Raw genomic sequence first — 18,650 nt, forward strand, 5'->3', positions numbered from 1 at the left:
ACGGATGCGGCCATCATGACGATGTAAACAGAACTTGGATTCATCCGAAAAAATGACGTTTTGCCATTCGTGCACCCAGGTTCGTCACCATTGCAGGCGCTCCTGTCTGTGATGCAGCGTCAAGGGTAACCTCAGCCATGGTCTCCGAGCTGACAGTACATGCTGCTGCAAACGTCGTCGAACTGTTCGCGCAGGTGGTTGTTGTCTTGCAAACGCCCCATCTTCAGACTCAGGGATCGAGACGTGGATGCACGATCCGTTACAGTCATGCGGATAAGATGCCTGTCATCTCGACTGCTAGTGATACGAGGCCGTTGGGATCCAGCAAGGCGTTCCGTATTACCCTCCTGAACCCACCCATTCCATATTGTGCTAACAGTCATTGGATCTCTACCGACGCGAGCAGCAATGTCGCGATACGATAAACCGCAATCGCGATAGGCTACAATCCGACCTTTATTAAAGTCGGAAACGTGATGGTACGGATTTCACCTCCTTACATGAGGCATCGCAACAACGTTTCACCAGGCAACGCCGGTCAACTGCTGTTTGTGTATGAGAAATCGGTTGGAAACTTTCCTCATGTCAGCACATTGTAGGTGTCGCCACCGGCGCCAACCTTGTGTGAATGCTCTGAAAAGCTTATCATTTACATATCACAGCATCTTCTCTCTGTCGGTTAAATTTCGCGTCTGTGGCACGTCATCTTCGTGGTGTAGGAATTTTAATGGCCAGTAGTGTAATAAACGTCGCCTAGATAAGGAGAATGACCATTAGAAGCATATACTTTACCCGCAAAGTAATAGATAAAGTTACCTGGATATCCCCAGATTGAAGTACGATGAATCAGAAGGACCATGTTCTTATTGACCGAGGACGCCATGGTAGCGTCGAACATGTGCGATCCTTCCGCGGAGGAGATATTAATTCCGCTCATTTCTTGGTGGTAGTCAAACTACGTCTGAAACTGTCTCCCAAGTGGTGAAGAAATCCTGAAAATATAGTCCGTTGTGACAAGGATAAGTTGGAACATGTAGAACTGAGACAACGCTATCAAGATAAAATTGCAGAAAACATCACAGTAGAGGAAGGAAAGTCATCACGCTCGTTTTTCCAGGCCTCAAGATTTGCCAGAGATGTCTACCGACAACGCACATTTGTTCTAAGGAATGAGACTGGTGAAGGAAGTGGTACCGCCAGAAGAGCAGGCAAACCTATTTAAATAAAACATTTTGAGAAGCTACTGAGTCGGGACGTTCCACTCACTGTGACGACTTATACGGGAGCCCGTTTTGTTAGAGTAGAAGCCCCTGAACCATCAGAGGAAGAAGTCAGTGTTGCCCTAAAACTACTCAAGAACAACAAAGCCCCAGGAAGTAGTGGTATTACAGCTGAGATGCTCTGCTTGGGAGGACGACCACTGATGGATGCATTTAAACGATTGATATCCACCATCTGAAGAATAGAAGGGAGCAGTTATATGTCCCATCTTCACGAAGAGTAATGCTACCCAAGTATCCAACTACCGAGGAATTTCACTTCTTGAAATTGGATGCAAAGTCTTCACAACTCTGCTGGTAAAGCGAAAGAAACCACTGGCTGAAAGAATTGTAGGAACATATCAATTCGCGTTCATCCACGGACAGTCTACCATTGACCACACGTTTACTTTGAGGTAGCTGATAGAATAATTCTATGAGTTCACTCGGTAACTACACATCTTCATCGATTTTCGACAAGCTTATGACAGCATTCACCGCGTCACATTATGAGAAACGTTAGAAGAACTTGGCATCCCACAGAAATACATCCGTCTAATTGCAGCTTGCTACTCCCAGTCAACTTCTAAAGTACGCTAAGCCAACCAACTATCACTACCTTTCACTATCCAAAATGGATTGAGACAAGAAGATCCATTGGCGTCAATATTATTCAAATTGGGCTTGGGAAAAGTAAGCCGTGGCACTTGCCGAGCCAGAGAAATGGAGATGGTGGGAGCGGATACAATTCTGGAATTTGCTGACGATGTTGTGATCCTTGGTGACACTCTGGAGCAAATGTGTGCTGATACTTGCCGATTCCGAGTACAAAACTAAATATCTTTGAGTATCACGTCGTCGAGTTCTCACTCCTTCCATTGCTGTAGACGGGCATACCTTCGAATGAGTTGAAGAGTTCAAGTACCTGGGCTCAATATTAACCAACAAAAGTGAAATGACGAAAGAAGTACATCAACGCATAACAAGTGCTAATCTCGTTTTTTTTTTAGTCTGAACGATCTTTTTAAATCTGGTCTGATATCTCAGAAGAACAAAGTCAATCTGTACACGACACTGGTGAGGCCAGTACTTTTATACGGCTGTGAAACTTGGGCGACATGAGCAACGACAGAAGATTCAATACGTACGTTTGAAAGAAAGGTACTTCGGAAGATCTATGGACCCGTCTACAATAACATGGAAAGTAAATGGAAAAGAAGAAAGAAAGAGACCTGTACCAGAGGTCTGGAAAGCCACACATTGGACGAATATTGGGACAGATGAGACTACAATGGTTTGGCCACATCTTACGAGCGGACGGATCCCTTCCTGAGAGAGTCCTCCACTCTCAATCCACGGGAAAAGCCCGAGAGAGTCACAAGCAGTGACGACGATCCTTCACGAAGTAGAACCGGTGGCTTTGGAGGATGGTGCTAGAGACCGGAAAAGATGAAGTGCCACCCGCAGCAAATACCTCCTCTCTTGTAATTGACAGACGTTCCTTTTATTTGGGTTTATGTGTTTATAATTTTTTTCCCTATTGTTCTTCTGCTGTAGACCTCAAAGGCCCGTTAATGCTATAAATGATGATGATGATGTTTACTTCTTTCCGAATAGTATTACTTATAGTGAAAAACGGAAGTGTTTTCCTTTACTATAAGTATTGAAAATAATCTCAATTCTTCATTTATGAGCAAATAAACTGAAAGAAATAAATTGTTGAATCACCCCTTCTTCTTAGATCGAATACCCAACATAACGGTGTCCGTTATCTAGTGCCACAGTATTAGAAGCTGCATTTTACTACGACACTGTCCTTGCAGTTTCTTCTACCTGAATAAACCAAATTCTGTCTCCGTCTGCTTCTCTTTTATCTTTTTTATTTTTAAATAAAATATAATTGTAATAGCCCACACAATATTCCTGTCAAATATAAGTAAGCGTGTTGCGAAAAAAATCAGTCACTACTAGAGAGCGATATTACGCTTGTGGTGTGTTTGCGAGATAATTTTACATCCACTCCTTATCTCTAGGTTTTGAAGACAACTGAAAGTGTTCTGTCTCTAAAAATTGATAAAATCTACCAATTAAAAGTCTCTCTTTGATATCTGGTAATAAACCTACTGCCCCAACAGCAAAGTCACGATATCAGTTTTCGGTTGGGATGCAAATCAAGTCAGCTTTGATATTACGATCGATGTTCATTTGCGATTCTGTGGTTCTAATTATGATTGCCGCTTCCTTCCTTGTCCATTGCCAAGTTCAGTCTCATCTCTGCACACTGAACCTGCAAGGTAGAGAACCAACGCACTGGCATTGTAGACATAACGGGCTTGGAGTTAAACGGATTTTAATTTTTCCCTAATTGGAATGGTGTAGTTAACGTTCGTGGTAGGTCAATTTCGTACTTCTTGAAAATAACCGAGTTCCAAGAAATATCGTCCCACATAATCCAGTTTCGTTGATTGGGCAGGTTGGTCGCTGTTTCCAATAGTGTAAATAAGCATTTTTCATGACACTGTTGTTTATATGTAGTATTTTACGACTTTCCTTTAGAAAAGGAGCTATTGCTTGCGGCATGACGTCCTTGATCTCTAAGCGTCCTCCAATCCGGTTTAAAGTGGCTGTGTTAAAAGAAGTATTGAAAATATTAGCTCACCAGACGTATCAACACCCTATACATCGGATTTCCTTAGCAGTTGTTGTTTGTATTGGAAGGGCAGCTTCTAGGTAATAATTGATTGTCCTAATGGCATACATGTTAACGAAATCCGTAGCACGGTCGGCTAGCCGCGCGGTGTAACGCGCTGCTTCCCGAGCGGGAAGGCGTGCCGGTCCCCGGTACAAATCCGCTCGGCGGATTAGTGTCGAGGTCCGGTGTGCCAGCCAGCCTATGGTTGGTTTTTAAGGCGGTTTTCCACCTGCCTCGGCGAATGCGGGCTGGTTCCCCTTATTCCGCTTCAGTTACACTATGTTGGCGATTGCTGCGCAAACACTGTCTCCGCGTACACCATAATTACTCTACCACGCAAACATTTGGGGTTCGGTGTGGGGCGGCGGTGGGACGGGTCACTGAGGGCTACGGCGGGACGAAGCTTCTCCGTCGTTTCTAGGTCCCCAGTTAAATACACGCACACAATACACGCAATAACGAAATCCCCCATTCGAAAGCTGCCTAGCGTTCTGGCTTTATGTTCTTTAATTGTCGTTCGAAGTACGTTCAGCTTGTGTGTTCAGTTAGCAATGCTCACGTCTTTGGGTTCGGCTGATATTTTCAATCCATCAGCCTAGTTCCGGTGGTCGTGATTTCTGGAAGTTAATATTTGCTCTTGCAGCGTGACAACTGTCTTTGATAATGCATTTGGCCGTCTGTATGTCCTGATTATCGTTCACAGTGAAACTAATGGAACCCGGATATGCGTGACAGACTGTCTTGGTGTCAAAAATTAACACCCTTTTCAGTCGTAGGCCGATACATGGCGGATACTGGGCTGGTTTTGTGTAAAATAGAAGTGAAAAAGTGCTTATGTCACATCCAAAAGGGCGAGAATCAGAATAACAGGAAGCAGAGTAGAGAGGCAGCTGCAGCATCCAGTTTGCTGTCGATGTTGTAACTATGTACTGACTGAAGACTTAAATGTGTATTATACCTTCTGAAGATGGGTGAACCCCCGAAATGCCTATTAGCTAAAATAAAAATATATAATAAAGTGGCTGGTTGCTGTGTTTATTCACATAATATAATCCATAGCCACGCAGCTCCACAGGAAGGAAATTTTTTTTTTTTTGCGTACATCGAATTTTCGCCTGCGATAGAGATCAGACTCTTCTGTATCTCTGTATCTGTAACCTTGTCTAGCATTGAAATAACCTAAGAGGATGTGAAATGTATTTCAGAGAAGCAAAGCGAGCAACTTCCATGTTGATCTTAATTTTTATGAAGCTAACATGTCACATTTGGTGCTTCTCGTAGTTGTACTTCCGTATTACAAAAACATCTAGTTCGTGTGAATTGTTGCATTTGAGGTATCTCAAAATTGCATCATTTTAAAATGGTTTGTTGTGACAAGGTACCGGAGAATGCGGTGTCTGTTGCTAAACATGCCATATATGTTGGTATTATTTAGTTGTGTATGAAAAGGAAAGGAAACTTTTACGGAGAGCGTTGGCAACATAATCTAATGTCGCCGCAGCACTCCTCAAAGGTTCCTTTTTGTAGCACCAGTGGAACACAACATCAAGTAGAGTCTTGGTCAAAACTATTAAAAAAGCTTTATTATCCAGTCAGTACCGTCAGTTATACAATGTCAGAAAAAATAGTACACCTTTTTACAGGTTTTCAATTATCTCAAGATTTATTGTTGCATATGGAGTATTAAATAATTACACTTATTAGAGGTCAATAGCACAAACAGTTCAGGGGTACCCATGCTGAAACACCTTACAACACTACCGTCCGCTACTGTTATACAATAACCTCAAAGCTGGAGGCAATTCGTATAATGAAATTATTTTTATTAAAACAATTACATTATAAAGAAGGAGAGCAGTGTTAGCCTCTGAAAGGAATTTTGTTATGTTGACCGTTATGTACAGTCGTGGACAAAACGAGCGAGACCCCTCGTCTTTTCGTTATGCTGATCCGCACAGCTTTAAAGTCTGCTACACAGCATAACATGCAAGGCGACGAAGTGCTACCAACAAATTGCAAGTTCGCTCAGCTGATGTGCTAAGATACTGGAGAAACTCGCGCTTCGAAGACGCCACAGCAACGTCTGCCACCACTTCGTGAAAAACGAAATACCTCAAGTATAAGCCAATGTGTTGTATTCGCATATCTGTGACTATGACTTGGATCTAAAGAGTGGTTATGGCTAGTACGTATGCTCAGATTGTGAATATAACATCATGAATAAAGACAAGGGGAAATGAGTTAGGCGTCCTTCTTCTTCCGTAACATCAAATGTATTTTAGTTATTCTTTCTTAAATGAACTGCGCAGACAATCATTCGCCAGAAGTGACTAACTTTTTAGCAACACTAGATGATATTAACAGTTTGTCGGCACGGGTTAGCCGTGCGTTCAACAGCGTCATATCGCGGACCTCTCGGCTCCTTGCGCCGTCAGTTCGAATTCTTCCCCGGGCATGGATGTGCGTTAGGTTAGGTAGATTGAAGTAGTTCTAGGTCTAGGGGACTGATGACCTAAGCAGTTTGGTGGCATAGTTCTTAATTTTTTGACCTTTCGCGTAAATTTTCTTTACACAAAGGGCCCTATCTTTCGATTACGCTGACAAAGCTCACGTCTTTACACCACCAAGGGACCGTATACCGCAGCAAGTGCGATATATTTCCGCTTATTATGTCCACCTGTACTCGAGGTAAACGGGTTTTAAGGGTTGAATAGACAGATAGACGGCCAAGAAAGTGAGACTACTAGGATTCCATTTTTACCGATTTACGTGACGAAATCGTAACAACGAAAATAGCTACCACAGTTACTGAAGATGAGGGCCTCATAATAATTTCCCCTACTCTTTATTCGAAATGTTCCAGTTGCAGTCGATACATCAGCATATTAATCGTAGCTACGCTTTCGATTCAAATTAAATTTACAGGAATGCGAATAAAATCCATTTGCCTATACACGTTGTAATTCAGATCCCACTATTAATGCCACCGTGTTTTAAATGTGCGAGCATTCCCATTTCTAGCTTAAGAAACCCTTCGGCTAATGAACGTTTTCTGGCTGTGGAGCGTCTAATGGAGAATTCGGAACATTGTAGAATATGTCTGGCAGCTACGTCGCCGTTTATTTCCTGGGGTGGTGCAGAATTATCCTACTAAATTTACTCGCTAATAACAGTTTTTTGTTATTTCGATAAACGTCCCGAATGATTGTCACATAAGCGGTGACATAAAGGTAGACAATTCATGTTTTTGAGTCCAGAAAGCTCTGTGCAACAGAAACCGCAGATAATTTTGCCATTTTCATTGCGAAATTGCCTGTTTATTCATGTCTGTGGTAATAATAGAGGACTGTTTGCCTGGGTTGTCTGCTAGCCTAGTGAAAGGTGTTTGCTACTGCAAGGGAGGTCTGGTTTGTTTTCGGATCTAATCTCGATGGAGGCAGATAGACTACCAGTAAAGAAATTTTAAGAAATTCTCGCACCCCCAATACATTTTATTGCTACCTTTATTCTGTACCGGCGCCCTGTGGATGTCGACATGAAACTCTTGTAGAATTTCATACTTGTTACTGCCTACTTTTTCCGCTTCTGTCAATAATTGAATTGACTTAAGTGTGGCACTGAATGATTTTTTACTGAATTTCGTTATGAATCTTCACGCATTGCTAAATTTGCACACTTTCATGATAGGTCAGCAACAGTAATCCAATATGACTGGTCTGAACGTTGACACATACCATTTTGCGGCCGAATGCGCATAAAATTTTGCTAATTCGTAACGATCTGGGATACTAAAACAGTTATGTTATCTCGATAAGCTGAAATTAATTTTTATTAGTACAGTTCATACTAATTAGCGTTTCTTCTTTCATTTATATCTTATATTTTTAGGTGTTGTGGTTAAGACACTAATCAGCTTTGATATAGTCTTACACATGATTGAAAACAGTCTGACAAATTTCGGGTAGTTTTTCAATTTCACGCCTGTGCATAGCATGTTGGTAGCACTTCGTCTCCTTGCCTGTTATGCTGTGTAGCAGACTTTAAAGCTGTGCGGATCAGCATAACGAAAAGGCGAGGGGTCTTGCTCATTTTGTCCACGACTGTACCTAAGGGAGATGGCTTATTGGAAGTGAAAGTCAGAATTACGTAAATATTTAAACAGTTTTTGTCTATCCACATTTCTATATGATAAAGAAAACGGTCGCCAGCCTAATTAGGCATAAGAATAAGTAACATTTTTGTTCAAGAAACTAAATACGAGCAACTTTAATGGACAGACACAGCCTATATTTTATGACACGAGAGTGCAATGAACTCTGTCACTAACATATGTTGACGTTAAAGAAAGTGCTAACAGCTACAGAAGAACAAGGCCGTTTGCATAAGTACAACAGATCATGACACACCCTATTGCTTCAGGTCTTAGTCAAATTGAATAGTTTCAATAATATTAGTATTAATATTTACTATAAATTTATAAAGTGGACAACCGGCCGCGGTGGGCGAGCGGTTCTACGCTCTTCAGTCCTGATTATTTGCTACGGTCTCTGATTATTGGCTATGGTATCGTTGCAGATGGAGATCACCGTTTACAAGTGGGGCAGTACTGGTAGATGGGGTAGATTTTACAACTTGACCTTCACCAGACCATTTGACTACTTGGTGACTAACTTCCCGGCCGCCATGGAGTCTATATGGTTCCCGATGGGGATCACAAAGAAGCCTGTGGCTCCGGCAAGTAATCAATCAGTACCCTGGACGGAGTCTCTTCAGAAGCATGAAAAACAAATTGCATGAAAATTATTTTTTAAAATGTTGTTTAGAAGGCTGCTACTGGTACTGGGACATATATAAAAGCTGTACATAGTCTTATTTAACGAGATTCTTTGTGAAACTGTACAATGACTTTAAGGGATGACAATAAGAAAAAAAATCTTCGAAATGAATCAGATCGACAGGCTTTGGGGAAGATAACAGTCTTTCTGGTGTTAAACACCTCTTTTGAAAATTCATTTCAAATCCAATATGGCCCTTACGACACAAATCCTAAGAGTGAAGATGGAGACACCAGCTAATGCGTAAGAAAAATGTCACCAGAAAAAAACACTATCAATAGCAACCTGCTTGTACCAGCTGAAGTTTGTGTCATTTCTTGACTGAAATTTAACGAAACTCCTTTCATCAGAGATTAGTTTAACTACTTCCAAGCTCTCTGCATTGTAATTTCGACCTCTCGCTGTGATATGTGGAGAGATTCTGAAATGTGAAGGGAGTCACTTTTGTAACTGTAATGCATGTTATCAGCCAGAAACGTGACAATGTGCTCACCGTTTGCACGATTGTCTTAATTGTCTTAACACACTTTTTTTGTATTCTCTATTTCCCTCCATCTCTCTAACACAACACAGACACACACACACACAAGGATTTTTTTAACAAGGGAAGCAGATTTGGTTTCAGATAATTTTATTTCCTATCAAATTCTTCACATTACTTGGAAGGAGCACAAACACCTCATTCCTTTCTGTGATACAATATGGATAAGTATTGTATCACAGAAAGGAATGAGGTGTTTGTGCTCCTTCCAAGTAATGTGAAGAATTTGATAGGAAATAAAATTATCTGAAACCAAATCTGCTTCACTTGTTAAAAAAATCCTTGTGTGTGTGTGTCTGTGTTGTGTTAGAGAGATGGAGGGAAATAGAGAATACAAAAAAAGTGTGTTAACACAATCAAGACAATCGTGCAAACGGTGAGCACATTGTCACGTTTCTGGCTGATAACATGCATTACAGTTACAAAAGTGACTCCCTTCACATTTCAGAATCTCTCCACATATCACAGCGAGAGGTCGAAATTACAATGCAGAGAGCTTGGAAGTAGTTAAACTAATCTCTGATCAAGCTCTCTGCATTGTAATTTCGACCTCTCGCTGTGATATGTGTAGAGATTCTGAAATGTGAAGGGAGTCACTTTTGTAACTGTAATGCATGTTATCAGCCAGAAACGTGACAATGTGCTCACCGTTTGCACGATTGTCTTAATTGTGTTAACACACTTTTTTTGTATTCTCTATTTCCCTCCATCTCTCTAACACAACACAGACACACACACACAAGGATTTTTTTAACAAGTGAAGCAGATTTGGTTTCAGATAATTTTATTTCCTATCAAATTCTTCACATTACTTGGAAGGAGCACAAACACCTCATTCCTTTCTGTGATACAATATGGATAAGTAATGGATAGGGTAAGTCATTTCTTCTTCTAGTACTCTATTTATGAAAGTATCTGTTGTTTCTGAGGCGTGACTGGTTACGGTAAACAAACTTCATAAAGTAATAAATGTCCTGTGAGTCTCTTGTTAGTGTGCCCAAATCAACAGTAGAATGAAATGCCTCCGACATGGCCGCTTTTCCTGAGAAGACGTACTACGTATCTAAATCTACATCTACATCTACATCCATACTCCGCAAGCCACCAGATGGTGTGTGGCGGAGGGTACCTTGAGTACCTCTATCGGTTCTCCCTTCTCTTCCAGTCTAGTATTGTTCGTGGAAAGAAGGATTGTCGGTATGCCTCTGTGTGGGCTCTAATCTCTCTGATTTTATCCTCGTGGTCTCTTCGCGAGATATACGTAGGAGGGAGCAATATACTGCTTGACTCCTCGGTGAAGGTATGTTCTCGAAACTTCAACAAAAGCCCGTACCGAGTTACTGAGCGTCTCTCCAGCAGAGTCTTCCACTGGAGTTTATCTATCATCTCCGTAACGCTTTCGCGATTACTAAATGATCCTGTAACGAAGCGCGCTGCTCTCCGTTGGATCTTCTCTATCTCTTCTATCAACCCTACCTGGTACGGATCCCACACTGCTGAGCAGTATTCAAGCAGTGGGCGAACAAGCGTACTGTAACCTACTTCCTTTGTTTTCGGATTGCATTTCATTAGGATACTTCCAATGAATCTCAGTCTGGCATCTGCTTTACCGACGATCTACTTTATATGATCATTACATTTTAAATCACTCCTAATGCGTACTCCCAGATAATTTATGGAATCAACTGCTTCCAGTTGCTGACCTGCTATATTGTAGCTAAATGATACGGGATCATTCTTTCTATGTATTTGCAGCACATTACACTTGTCTACATTGAGATTCAATTGCCATTCCCTGCACCATGCGTCAATTCGCTGCAGATCCTCCTGCATTTCAGTACAATTGTCCGTTGTTAAAACCTCTCGATATACCACAGCATCATCCACAACAAGACCCAGTGAACTTTCGATGTCATCCACAAGGTCATTTATGTGTATTGTGAAAGCAACGGTCTTACGACACTCCCCTGCGGCACACCTGAAATCACTCTTACTTCGGAAGACTTCTCTCCATTGAGAATGACACGCTGCGTTCTGTTATCTAGGAAATCTTCAATCCAATCACACAATTGGTGTGATAGTCCATATGCTCTTACTTTGTTGATTAAACGACTGTGGGGAGCTGTATCGAACACCTTGCGGAAGTCAAGAAACACAGCATCTACCTCGGAACCCGTGTCTACGGCCCTCTGAGTCTCGTGGACGAATAGCGCGAGCTGCGTTTCATACGATCGTCTTTTTCGAAACCCATGCTGATTCCTACAGTATATCACTGGGTTATGTCTTTTTACAATAGCACTGGTCGTTTTATTCTTGAATATTGTGTACTTTGCGTCGACAGTCTTGTGCAGCAAGACTGAGGCTTCTTTTATTTACCCTTACGAAGATTTGAAGGACATTTTGTGTTGGAATGTGAACAGTTTGTTACCTGCGGATGTGACTATACTGACATGGAAGTAGTCGTGAATAATAGACTACTTTGATGTAGCTGTTTCGGTTTTAATCCTTTGAAATGTATCATTACAGCAGCAGTTGTCCCTCATACCCAGTGATTTGTAACGTATAGTACTGTCTACAGAAAACTGCCCTCATTAAATTTTCCAATTACCATCTGAGAACATAGACACACAAAATATTTAATTTAACGCTATATGACTTCATGTTAAGAACAAATGAACACACGAATGACTTATCTTGCACAACGTTTAATCAAAGTGCTCAAATGAATATTTAACTACACTTTAGCAGAAGTGTTTCCTATCACTGAATCTATCACTTATAAAATGTATAAATACCCCTGTTTTTAGACGAAGCATGTGTTAAGAACATGCTCGGCTTGCGACTGCCTTCAGTACTTTTTCACACTAAGCTTGAGAATGTTGAATAACAGAACAACATTGAATGGATACTCGTTTGTCGTAACCTGCTTCAAAGTCCCGGTACAAATTCACCTCCTGCAACCTGAAAAATTCTTTCAAAATCCCTACCAGTAATCTTGTGCTCAATAAATGAGTATCGACCGTGCAGGCAACTTTCAGTGCAAGACTACGTCTGCTGAAGGCAAAATTATCCGGGTAGAGTACCCACTACTGTGCCACTCATGAAGTCCATGACCACATGGACTGTTGAATACATTCGTTAAATGAATGCTATCAGTTTAATAATGGCAAGGAGTATAAACAAATTAAGAGAAATCGTGTATAAATCATTGATTGTTTCTACTCAAAACACAGCTTATACGAGGGCATTCAGTTACTAATGGATCCTTGTTTTTTTCCTCGGCCAATTTCGGTCGAAAAAATGCAGAATTTCTTGTGGGACATCATGGAATATTCTACCTTCAGCTCGTACGGTCTCGTGAAGTTTCTATAAGTGGCAGCGCTATACGTAACCTTCAAAATGGCGTCTGTAAATGAGGTGCATTCCAAACATACAGCTGTCATTGAGTCTCTCTTGGCGGAAAACCAGAGCATCGCAGATATTCATAGGTGCTAGGTCAATAGAGACCTGGCGGTGAACAAAAGCACGGTGGTATATGTGATTTCAGCCTTCCTCGGCGTATTCCACGGATGAATTCTTCTCGGGTTATCAGCCGAGTGGTGGCGTCGTCTTGTCGCAACGTTTCAATGAGTTTCGTACCCATCATCTTCTGGCGAAGTCACTTCGCCAGAAGATGATGGTTACGAAACTCAGCGAAAAGTTGTGACAAGATGACGCCACCACTCGGCTGATAACCCGAGAAGAATTCATCAAAAGCGCGGTGAGTCGTTGGGCCAGTAAGATCATGCGAAACTTTCAGGTCTCCCGCGTGTCGGCCAGCCGCATACATTTGTGACTCCTGCAGGGTTTCCTGACCAAAAAAATTCAAAGGGAGTTTTCCTTCTGTACGACAACGTAAGGTCTCACACTTGTCTACGTCTGCGAGGCTGGTGAGGAAGCAAGATGTTGGCTCCCACGTTTATGAGTAGAGACATGCAGGAATACAGGCCCTCCCAGTAAGGTGGCGCAATACCGCCTCATTGAACGGAAATTATGTTGAAAAATAGGGTGTTGTAACCAAAAGAGTGGGTCATAACATTGTGCACTGGAATCTTGAATAATATCAATCTACTTTCAGAAAAAAAGTGTTGCATTACTTACTCCACGACCCTCGTAGTATAGGATATGGCACAGGAACGCCCTTACTTTAAAAAATCAAAAAAGAGAAAGTAATGGAGATGTCGGTATAATCCTCTTTTCTTTGCGTTTCTCTTCATATTCTGAAGGTGGCTGGCGTTCTGCTCAATGCATTTGGAGAGTCTAAATCAAAGTTTCGGTCCACTTTGTCCAGCATGTCTCTGTGTTGGCAACATTGGCACGAATACTGTTCCGCAGTTCATCCAGGGTCCGTGAACGATTGCTGTACACCAAGGAATAACATAGCCTCATAAGGAAAAGTCGCAGCGGGCTAAATGTGGCGACGGGCGACGTTCGTGTTGTGTGATCTGTGCCGTCTTGTTGGGATCTGTCATCCTTCATACATATTTCTTCAAGTTATGGAAGAGAAACCTCCTGAATCATCTGGTCATAATGCCCAAAATTGGTCGTAACTGCTCTATCACTGCTCTAACCGTTGTCCAATAATAATGCCTGTTTTTTTTGTTTTTTAATAATGCGCACCGAACTGTCACACGCTCTGTACTCATGGGCTGTTCATGAAGTTCTTGGGGGTTCGTTCCACTCCAGTAAGGCATGTTTTGTTTATTCAAGGATCCAGCCAAATAAAAATGTGCCTCGTCGCTGGGGGAGACGAAGGTGTCATGAGGCAAGTTTTTGACCAAGGCTTCACAAGCATTTTTGTGTGAAACAAGATCTCGTGCATAAACTGTGTGCACCACTCTCAGTTTGTATGCATGATTTTTCTAGTCTTCATGAAGATTTCAATGTCCTGGTAGTTGTTGAAGGTCCTGGTTTCTTTTCCTGTACATCACCAGTATCCACAAATATGTCCACCTACATTACAATCGATTTTCGATCAGGAACACGACCTGTAGGCGCGATATGAAACAGCAAGGTTGTATCAGGAGTCCTATCCCCTACAACAACCATAACACTCAGTGTTTCCATCAATGTTCGCCGCTTGTCTGAGACAGTTGTTTCAGGAAGCAGGAAATCGTAAAAGACGGACCCGAAGTGTTCGGACATCAGACTTCGAGGAAAATGTGATTAATACTGTGGAAGGCAACAGCTGTGTCCGTACCAGGCACTTGGCCCGCCAGTACAGGGTAAGCCAGACGACCATGTGGAACATTCTCCGTGACATTTGTTACTACCCTAATCACTTACACCGTGGACAAGACTTACTAGCAACAGACTTTCCTCAGTGGGAGCAGTTTTGTCACTGGTTTCTACACCAGGCAATCATGATTCCGGGATTTGTGTCATCCATTCTAAAGTATTCACAGATGAGGCCAGATTTACAAGGAGTGGTCCCTTCAACTCTCGTAACAGTCATCTGTGGGATAGTATGCAGGACCCCTATGGTATAGCGACAGTGAATCATCAGCATAGGTGCGGCCAGAGTGTGTGGGCCGGGATAATTGGCGACCGTATATTGGGACCAGTCTTGCCTAACAGGCCGGAACTATCGGTGTTTCTTGCGGGTGACTTTGTCTCCCCTGCTGGAAGAAATGCCGTTGATGATTCGAAGGGTTATGTGGCTGCTACATGATGCTGCTCCATCACACTACCGTTAACGTCCGGATGCATCTCAAACGTATCTTCCCTGGTCCATGGATGGGACGAGGGGGCCCAGTTGCATGGCGTGCTCGTTCAACGGATCTCAAACCGTGGATTTCTGGTTATGGAGCCATGTCAAAAGTTTCGTGTATGCAAAGCCCATTGCAAATGCGATGACAATGGAGCAGCGTATTCGTGCAACCTTTGACATTGTTCGGATGCAGCCTAGCCGATGTGAACGTGTGAGACAGAACATTGTACAGCGTGTACACACATGCGTTGAGGCACAGGGAAAACGTTTCCAGCTCATACTGTAACTGTGGCTGCATGGTTCAGCATGTTTTACACCATAGTCCCTACAACAATGTATGGTCTCTGGCATGGAAACATTTCACTTCCGGACGTAAGTTCATTGGACCGTGTCTGTTCCGTGTCCTCTCATCGATCAATCGCTAGAGTTTGTACTCGGTGGAAAAAATAATCCTGTATATAAAACGATAAATAAATTGGTATATTTTGTGATAGAAAATCTATATTGCTAATAAGTCTTATATCTACTACTTAATAGATCCAAAAGAAAAGGTATAACACTATCATCTACCATGACTAGCGAGAATCGAAACAAGGCTCTAATAGTTATAGAGTAAAATGTGATTACAAGAAGGAAAACGGTCGCCATAAAAATTAGGGAAACTGATATCAAGTGTTTTTATAGTTAATTGAGAATTCAACCACTAGGTAAGGCTTTACTTCGCACTAAACCTAGTTTTACAAATGACACACGGAACAGCAGCACAGTCTAGCATGGAACAGCGGTTTGTCATGAGCAACACAGGTCTAACCCTAGATTGTTGTCTGAGCAAACAGTCTCTCCCTTAAAATATACTTTCTGTATTCAAAATCAGAAAGCATGGTCTTTTCTAAGTTTTGTTTTGACATTATTTCATCTTGCGGCATGGTACGATATTTCGTCACACCTTCATTTATTGCCGTTGCCTCAACATAACGTCCATCCGAACTATCCTCAGAATCTGATCGCTCTGGCTCGCTCTTCGGTTCTAATAGAAACACTTTCCTTGGACAGATTTAATTTCTACATCTGACCCACTGTCTGGTGCTAAACACTCTGGGCCAAAGTCCTCTCTTGACGTTATTAGTTCTTTTTCTTTCACAGCTGACTCTTCGTCTGAGCTGACATCTTAATATGCTCCAATGAGGTCAATTTACACTTCGTACTTTGTGTAACGATCTTGGACTTTGATAATTCGCTACCATTCGTCCGCATTAACCTCTTTTGCCTACTGACAACAGTTTGTCCTACTGGCGTTTCGGTAGTCAGGATTGCTTGATCTGCAACGCTATTTCTCCTTCCTCCACTCTTCTTCTGTTTGTAACCATACTTTTCCCCTAGTCTCAATCTCTATATTATTTACTGCTCGGTTCCTTTTCGCGGCATCTTTGTCTCGGTACCTGTCCCCTCTTTAATATTTGCTGCTCACGAACCTTGCACGCTGCTCTTTACTTCAACACTCTCCCTACTGTCTGGGAATGCCATCTAGTCCTCCTTTGCTGCTCTTGAACCTTCTGGTCACATAATTCCTTGTGAAATCGATTTATGCCCATTGTGCATTCCGAAAGACCTGGGCAATTCCAGCAAGACAATGTGACACCCCACACGTCCAGAATTACTACAGAGTGGCTTCAGGAACACTCTTCTGAGTTAAAATACTTCCCTTGGCCACCAAAACTCCCCAGACATGAAATTATTGAGCATACCTAGAATGCCTTGCAACGTGCTGTTCAGTAGAGATCTCCACCCCTCACACTCTTACGGACTTATGGACAGCCCTGAAGGATTCAAGGTGTCAGTTCCCTCCAGCACTACTTCAGACATTAGTCGAGTCCATGCCACGTCGTGTTGCGGCATTTCTGCGTGCTCGCGGAGCCCTACACGATGTTGGGCGGGTGTACCAGTTTCTTTGGCTCTCCAGTGTTGCTTCTTAGTACATCTTTGGAACGCAGTACATCACTGATTCTGTGAATCAGGGATCCTACAGTTTGTTGGCAGGTTTGTGGAGGTATGTGACATTAGATGTATAGGCACAAGTCGTGTGATTCGCGTAAATAACACTACACGCCTGATAGCGAACCAGATGGGTTGCATGGAATTTTCATCAGGGGAATATAGTAGTCGAGACATCAACGTGAGTTCGGTATAATGCTCCTCAAACCACTGTAGCAATGGTTCTTGCTCTAAAACACAGACAACTATACTGCTGAAAGAGGACATCGCCATTGATGAAGACATCAAGCATGAAGGGATACATGTGGTTTATAGCTGTTGGCATGGCTCCGATTACTACCACAGGACCCGTGCAAGCGTAGGAGAACGTCTCCCATAGCATAATACTTCTCCCACCAGCCTGCGATCGTGGTGCACTCCTTGTATCGAGCCGCCGTTCACCTCGATGACCGCTTTTTTTAGACCACCATCAACTTAGTGTAGCAAAATTCAGATTCCCCCGAAAAGCCAACACGTTTCCATTGATCAACGGTCGAATTCCGATGGTCTCGTGCCAACTGCAATCGTAATTGATGACATATAAACACGTAGGGGAGATCTGTTGGGAATCTCCATGTTCAACACTGTACGACGAATGGTGTGCTCTGAAACACTTGTGTATGCACCAGCATTCTGCTCTTTTTTCAGAGATACCACAGATCACCATCTATTTTCCTTACAGAGCAGACAAGCCTCCGAATCCGAAGTTCTGTGAAGGGTCGTGGACGTTCAACTATTTAACGCCTAGTGGTAGTTTCACTGTCCTTTTACCTCTTTCTGTAGATCAGGACAATAGCATGTGAATATGCGACCAGCTTCGCCGTTTTAGAGATACTCGTTCACAGGCTCTGCGTAATAATAGTCTGACCTTTGTTAGAATTGATTACCTCAGTCGATTTCCCCATTTGCAGCCCATATCGTGTCTAGGATGACCCCCGTCTTTTTCTGCTCCATGTACATAGTTTTGTTACCGCTTCACATGCACAGAACGGCACCAGATGGCATCCAACGTTGCTATGGGCAGTGGTAATAATGTTTTGGCTTATTAGCGCATTTGTTGTGCCCGGAACTTATAACGTTGATTTCTGACGTTTTGCAGCGTTTGGGGTATGAGAAGCTATCCTCGTTAGGTCGGGCCGGAAGATGCGCACTCTTTACTTTTTCGCGCCGTTGCGATCGTGGTCATGCCGCAGTGCAAAATCTCCACTTTAAGAGGTTGAATACTTCCACCTCTGTACCTTCCCCGTTGACCCATTTTAATGCGATATCTGTCGCCGTCATTCTGTTTATTGTCATTTTGATCATTGTTGTTACTGTTTTGACGACGATCACGAATTCTTCGGTAGTGATCTTCATCCTCAGCTTTTTCCAGAAATGCAGAAAGGTTATTTATGATTATGGCCACATATATCTTCGTATCCTCTAGCAGCTTTTTACGTAGCCTCTTAAATAATTTCGCATTCGGATCATCTTCTTACGTGAGTCTGCTTCTCAAGGATTCGCAGAAATCTTTCATGGAGTTTCTGCCTCTGTTGTCATACTT

Source organism: Schistocerca gregaria, chromosome 2 (genome assembly GCF_023897955.1).
Source record: "Schistocerca gregaria isolate iqSchGreg1 chromosome 2, iqSchGreg1.2, whole genome shotgun sequence".
NCBI classification, from domain to species: Eukaryota; Metazoa; Arthropoda; class Insecta; order Orthoptera; family Acrididae; genus Schistocerca; species Schistocerca gregaria.